Here is a 7,858-nt window from a genome sequence, read left to right on the forward strand (position 1 = left end):
TGCCATAAAGCAGTACTTAAGGAAGTTGCATTTTCATCCTTATAAAGTTAGTGTCGTGCAGGAACTACTTCCGTTAGATTTTGGAAAACTTGTGCAATACTGTAATTGGTTTAACGAAAATCTGAATGACGACGATATTCTAGATCTTTTTCTGATGAAGCATGGTTTCATTTAAGTGGGTACGTAAACTCCCAAAATTATCGCTCTTGGAACACAGAAAACCCCAATATTTTGCGTGAAACAACTCTGCACCCTATTAAACTTGGTGTTTGGGTAGCTATGTCACGTAGAAGAATAATCGGACCATATTTTTTCCGTGAAAATGTAACTGGGCAGATATATCGGCAGCAAATATTGTTACCAATTTTTGAGGAACTTCACGACGATGAAATCCATCATGGATACTTTCACTAAGATGGCACAACAGCTCACACCTCTAATGAAACTTTACAGTTGATTAGAGAGCATTATGATGATCGAATAATTAATCGAGATAGATGGCTACCACGTTCTCCTGACCTTACACCCCTAGACTATTATTTATTTGGTTTTTAAAAAATTCAGTATTTGGTCAACGGTTACACACGATTGAAGAACTTCAAGAGGCAATTACAAACGAAATTAGGAGTATTACACAAAATGTTTTACAGAATGTATTTAATAATATGAAAAGAAGAATTAATACCTGCTTGAACAACAATAGACATCATATTGAACATTTATTGTAAAAATATAGATATTTTTATGGATTTTATGTAATTTTAAGGTAAAATATTCAATAAAATGTGAAAAAATTCCAATTACTCTGTTATTACATATTGCATATAACTGTTGTTTATTGCTCTTTGTCATATACACAATCCTACCATCTAACACAATCAAGCACTTCCAACTGCTTGGATTTGCTTGAAGCAAACGTTTTTAAGACACTACCTGAATTTCGACAGCTAACAAAGATGTTCAGCATAAATTTTTGGGCTGGATTGCTTGCGCTTTATATTCAGAAGTATGAAAGCAGTAGCTGCAAAACAGTCTTATAAACATACAGCAGTTTGCTTTGATGAAAAACAACAGGTTGCAGCGTATCGCTGTATAGCTGAATCGTCTTAGATGCTAGGAATGTTGCCACAGTAGTGTTTCTCTTTTAAAATTAACTCAAAACGTTTTAAAAATAAAATCGCTGCAGCACAAAGTCGTTATTCAAAATTAGCTACATTAAACTTTGACTTAAACGTTTTTCTAATTGTAAATAAAATAAGAATTTTGAAAAAGTTAGGCTAAACCTACATCTGATTCGGTCATCCTCTTTAATGATAATAATAACAATAATAACATTTATTGGTTCATCAGTATTGCTTAATTTGTGAAATAACTTTGAATTTTGTTAAATAATTGATATTTTTATTATGAATTTCAATTTTGACAGTAACCTAATTTATTTGACGTTTGAACGTAATTATTTGTTTACCATTAAAATCCCTCAACCTGCCCTCATGATTCTAGTATTGGTAGCAAAAACTGGTATGCCGCACATCAAAAATCAGTATGAGGCGGCACGGTCAATCATTCTCGATCACCCTGTATTTACTTCCATTTTCGAATACACCTAAAATGAAAATCGCCTAATTTGCAAGTGACTATAAACCAAGAGATATTGCGATCATATTTACGTCACTGTGTCTATCATTGATAGTCTAGACTAAATTGTGTGGGAATGTCGATCTTGAGATTTCCATGTAGGAGATAATAATCAACGAGACCTTCGTTTTTCGCGTAGGTGGCTGTGACCACTACGTCTCGCCCGAGTTTATCTTCTGCCTTCACATCAGCTCCATGCTTCAGCAGGAGTTCTATTATGTCGAAATTGCGGTTACTTTGCTTGATTGCTGAAAGTTCGCTGTTTTTTTTTCTGTGCTTTATTCGTCTTGAAAATAATGATGTAATACTTTTGGAACTCAAACTTTGCATCGTGCAGTTCATCGATGAAAAATAGGAATGATAGGAAGAAGCTACATGAAGCGGCGTGCGTCCCTCATCGTCAGCGCTGTTCACTTCCGCTCCTTGCTTCAGTAAAAACTCGACCATTTCCAATTGGAATTTGTTGACGGCGTAGTGTAGCGGCGTCCAACCGATCTCATCCTTAATATTAACTCCACCGCGTTCTACCAACATCTTAATAGAGTTTAACGTTTTCCCTTTAACAGATTTGGCACTTGAACTGCAATACATATTGTATAGGTCTCTGATACGAACCTCTGTGTTCGTGACAGCTTTGAAATCGACACATTTGAGGACCAGTTGAAGAATTGCAACACAGCCTTCGATTGCCAGCAAGTGAATTAAGTTGCAATCACATACCTCCCTCAGATCAATTTCTTGCTCGTAAGATTGGTATGTCTGGAATATATCTGAAGATAAAGAACCCACAACTCTGTTCAAAAACCAGTCGAAGAAGGAACGAGCAACTTTGAACTCATCAGAAGACAGCATTCTATCTATCATAAACACCTGGAACTCTAGATTCTGGTTCTGCTTTTGAAGCTCTGTTAGCAAGGTCTCCGCAAAGAAGTACTCAGCGAAAGTCTTATGGACGAAGGTGAGGTCTTTGTCGAACTTTTGTACAATTCCCATCGTTAGCACATTCGTCTCCATACTGTTCTTGCCCTTTTCGTAAGTCGTGAATAGTTCCAGCTCTTCCTTTTCCAACATCGCCTCCAAAGCTAAGGTTCGGTGGTAAGCAAGGCAATCATCAAAAATATCGCCGAGGGCTTGATTGACCAATTCATTCCGACTTGGGTTCTCCTTATCCAAGAAGAGATCCCTCTTCTTTTCGATAAACATCCTATACAGTTCTGTAATATTCGTTCTTTCTGGTAATTTGGGTTCCCCTTCTTCTGTACCTAAAAAGTCTTTACATCCCTTCCAATCCGTTGGTCCTTTATTCCCTTGGAAACTTTCAGCCAACATCCTGAGATGCAGTGGCAGACCGGTAAAGCTGTCGTCCTCCAAATATACCCTCATTTGACGTACCAGTTGATTAGCGTATCGCTCACATTTTTGTATATCTGTATCGCGTACTTTCAAATTGTGTGCCCAATAGCTCTTAAGAAACTCTATTTGAGTTTGATCTGTGAATGGTTGTAACGTGAATGGTGTCACACAAAAGTACGCATTTAGTATTGGAATCATGTGCGGTCTCGTGGTAGCGAAGACCTTGGCGAAATTGGGAGCTGCTTTGCAATCTTCAAGCAAACGTAGTATCAGCTCCGTGTAATACGGGCTAATCTCGTCGAAGCCATCTAACATCAGCACAACCTTACCCATCAAGGAAAATACAAGCTTTTCGAAGTCATTCTTGAGTTTAGTGGTACCTTTAGAGTCTAGTAGTTCAGTTATACTTACAGTCTCTTTATTTTTTCTGAGGCAGTCGCTCAGAAACCGCGTGTAGTTTTTCAGTTCTATTTTAATAACCCATAACTCTGGATGTTTTTCTTTGATCCTCACTGCTAAACGAGACATAACAGTGCTTTTTCCTGTTCCGGCGCTGTCTGCAAAAAGTATTAGTTTTCCGCCTGTATCATAAATATCCTTTTCGGAAAATACCTCCTTGCTCTGCGCGCCATCTCTTGTAATGATTTCCCTTTCAAAAGTACGCTCTATATAATGCCTGGATATGTTTTCATCCAAATCCATGACTGACGCTCCAACCTGGATCTTTTCATCTTTAAGTAACCTTTCCACTAATGCTGAATCTATAATTTTCTTGCAATCCTCAGTTGTCTGCGTCGCAAATAGTTGTCTTAAGCTAAGATCGGATCCTTGAAGGGTTATATTTTTCTTCTTCAAGAGTTTCTTCTGTATATCCTTCGACAAATCAGCGAATGTTATGGGTTCTTCAATAACTTCGTACAATTCAGTGTTCACACCAATATGCCGAGCCAGTTCGCTGTCTCTCTGATCCATTAAAATAACTTTTTTGTAATTGCATTTCTCTAATATTCTTCTCAGTTTGCCACCCATTTCCTTTACTACAGTTTCCTCTGTAACGTTAGGACATATTATCACTAAGAAGATATAATGTGGTAGCCTAAAAGTCTCTATTGTTTCTCTTTGTAGTTCCGCGTCGTCGTCAGGATCGACGTACAAAGCTCTGGTTTTACTATTTCTCAAGGTTTGGTAAATTTTGAGTGCTTTCAACAGATATCCTTGCTCCACGACCACGTGAAACACTCTTTTTGAGTCTGCAAATATAATTTTTTTATTTACAAATTTCAGACTGTAATTCTCTAGCATTTGCAAGTACTTATCACTTCTGATCTCACAGAACATGGCTTTGGCGCGATTCTCAGTCAAATATTCGCCACGTGGTTGTTGAAACCAATCTTTTATTTTATTGTGGACGTCTAGGGAAGACGCTTTTTCCCATAAATCATTGCAACGTTTCAAATCAAACAGTAGTTGTTCATTTACTTTCTGTAGAGTGTTATTTGGTGGATAATTGAAGTAAAATTGGAGATTTTGAAGGAAATCTTTAATGTTTTCATCGCTCATAACAGTCTCGTCGATGTTGTTGGCTTTGCGATTGGTCTTACAGTAATTTCTTATTTGTTCTTTCAAGAGAGGGATAATTTCATCATTAAATGTGTGATACAAGCAACTGCCACTTTCATAGTGCAACATGCTGTCAGGGTAGAGAATGTGGCCTTTTAAAAATGACAATGCCGGTCTGTCAACGTCTGCATTGGTACAGATCACAACGTTTTTCACTAGAAATGATTTCTTGACCTCTTCGTGCGAAAAGAAGTATTTGGGAACGCTGAAATCGTCATGTTTGGAGTCGAACGACAGCAGTTGGTTTAAGGTAACTTTGTTCTTTTTCGTATTTTCCTTAAACTTTGCCTGGAGAAGTACGGCGCTGCTGTCGTCTAGTTCTAGGACGACGTCGTCAAATTTTCCCGCCTTTTTATTCTCCGTCGACAGTCTCCAGTTTTTGAGTTTTCTAAGGGCTTTGAGAAAGAACACTTCTAACAAACCAACTTGGAAATCTACCCCTTTGCTCCCAGCACTGCCACCTTTTTCGTACGTGCCATCCATTCGCAGTCCTAGAAAAAAACTAAATCAGTATTCTTTTTAAAAGAGTTGATTTTATGATGAAATATATAGGTACAGGGATGTTAACGAAGAATGGGTTAATTATGAAGTAAGAATTTCTAGTTTGTATTTGAAATAACTCTTTATTTTACAAAAAAGTATTGAATTTCCTATTATACAGGGTGTTAGTAAATAAATGCGACAAATTTCAGGGGTTGATTCTACATGAGAAAATAATGGCAGTTTGCTTATAAACGTATGTCCGCAAATGATTCGTTTTCCGAGATACGGGGTGTCAAAGTTTTTCTTAAAAACTGACGACTTAATTTATTGCTCTGAAACCGGTCGAGATGTGCAAATGAAATTTGGTGAGTTTTAAGAGGTAGTTATTGCGCATTTTTTGACACGCAATTAAGAATTTNAGTTTCTTCTGTATATCCTTCGACAAATCAGCGAATGCTATGGGTTCTACAATAACTTCGTACAATTCAGTGTTCACACCAATATGCCGAGCCAGTTCGCTGTCTCTCTGATCCATTAAAATAACTTTTTTGTAATTGCATTTCTCTAATATTCTTCTCAGTTTGCCACCCATTTCCTTTACTACAGTTTCCTCTGTAACGTTAGGACATATTATCACTAAGAAGATATAATGTGGTAGCCTAAAAGTCTCTATTGTTTCTCTTTGTAATTCCGCGTCGTCGTCAGGATCGACGTACAAAGCTCTGGTTTTACTATTTCTCAAGGTTTGGTAAATTTTGAGTGCTTTCAACAGATATCCTTGCTCCACGACCACGTGAAACACTCTTTTTGAGTCTGCAAATATAATTTTTTTATTTACAAATTTCAGACTGTAATTCTCTAGCATTTGCAAGTACTTATCACTTCTGATCTCACAGAACATGGCTTTGGCGCGATTCTCAGTCAAATATTCGCCACGTGGTTGTTGAAACCAATCTTTTATTTTATTGTGGACGTCTAGGGAAGACGCTTTTTCCCATAAATCATTGCAACGTTTCAAATCAAACAGTAGTTGTTCATTTACTTTCTGTAGAGTGTTATTTGGTGGATAATTGAAGTAAAATTGGAGATTTTGAAGGAAATCTTTAATGTTTTCATCGCTCATAACAGTCTCGTCGATGTTGTTGGCTTTGCGATTGGTCTTACAGTAATTTCTTATTTGTTCTTTCAAGAGAGGGATAATTTCATCATTAAATGTGTGATACAAGCAACTGCCACTTTCATAGTGCAACATGCTGTCAGGGTAGAGAATGTGGCCTTTTAAAAATGACAATGCCGGTCTGTCAACGTCTGCATTGGTACAGATCACAACGTTTTTCACTAGAAATGATTTCTTGACCTCTTCGTGCGAAAAGAAGTATTTGGGAACGCTGAAATCGTCATGTTTGGAGTCGAACGACAGCAGTTGGTTTAAGGTAACTTTGTTCTTTTTCGTATTTTCCTTAAACTTTGCCTGGAGAAGTACGGCGCTGCTGTCGTCTAGTTCTAGGACGACGTCGTCAAATTTTCCCGCCTTTTTATTCTCCGTCGACAGTCTCCAGTTTTTGAGTTTTCTAAGGGCTTTGAGAAAGAACACTTCTAACAAACCAACTTGGAAATCTACCCCTTTGCTCCCAGCACTGCCACCTTTTTCGTACGTGCCATCCATTCGCAGTCCTAGAAAAAAACTAAATCAGTATTCTTTTTAAAAGAGTTGATTTTATGATGAAATATATAGGTACAGGGATGTTAACGAAGAATGGGTTAATTATGAAGTAAGAATTTCTAGTTTGTATTTGAAATAACTCTTTATTTTACAAAAAAGTATTGAATTTCCTATTATACAGGGTGTTAGTAAATAAATGCGACAAATTTCAGGGGTTGATTCTACATGAGAAAATAATGGCAGTTTGCTTATAAACGTATGTCCGCAAATGATTCGTTTTCCGAGATACGGGGTGTCAAAGTTTTTCTTAAAAACTGACGACTTAATTTATTGCTCTGAAACCGGTCGAGATGTGCAAATGAAATTTGGTGAGTTTTAAGAGGTAGTTATTGCGCATTTTTTGACACGCAATTAAGAATTTTATGTTCATCATTGGCGCGCGTACGGGTAATAATCTCAATTTTTTAAAGAAAAAAATTATACGCCACTGAGATATTACAAATTTTGATGCAAAAAAAAACATCTTAACGCATATTTTTTGTTTCTTTAATACATTATCAAGAACTATCTAATACAATAACATTAAACCAGAACAATAACAGAAAATAACACTAATCAAATTTTGAAAAGGCGCAAACTACAACAAATGTTCAAAATGACCTCCCTCAGACATGACACAAGATTCAAATCTTCGCCTCGTTCATTGTCGTATTTGCGCAAATATTCCTGGTATATTTCTTATTGTCTCACAGCCGACTATAATTCGATTCCTCAGGTCATCAACATTTTTAACGGGAGTGGAATAAACTAATGACTTAAGAAAACCCCAAATGCAAAAATCAAGAGGATTTAAATGCGGCGATCGAGCAGGCCAATATTCCGTACCTCCTCTACCTATCCAACGATTTGGATATACTGTGTCTAAGTGATTACGTACATTAATGCCAAAATGGGCTGGTGCACCATCATGCATGTACCATAGGTGTTGTCTCAGCTGTAGAGGAATTTCTTCAAGAAGAACAGGTAACTCTTCCTGTAGGAAATTAAGATAAGATTCGCCTGTTAGTCGTTGTGGGAGGAAATATGGACCGATTAAATGAT

This window comes from Anoplophora glabripennis, unplaced genomic scaffold (genome assembly GCF_000390285.2).
Source record: "Anoplophora glabripennis isolate ALB-LARVAE unplaced genomic scaffold, Agla_2.0 scaffold155, whole genome shotgun sequence".
NCBI lineage: Eukaryota > Metazoa > Arthropoda > Insecta > Coleoptera > Cerambycidae > Anoplophora > Anoplophora glabripennis.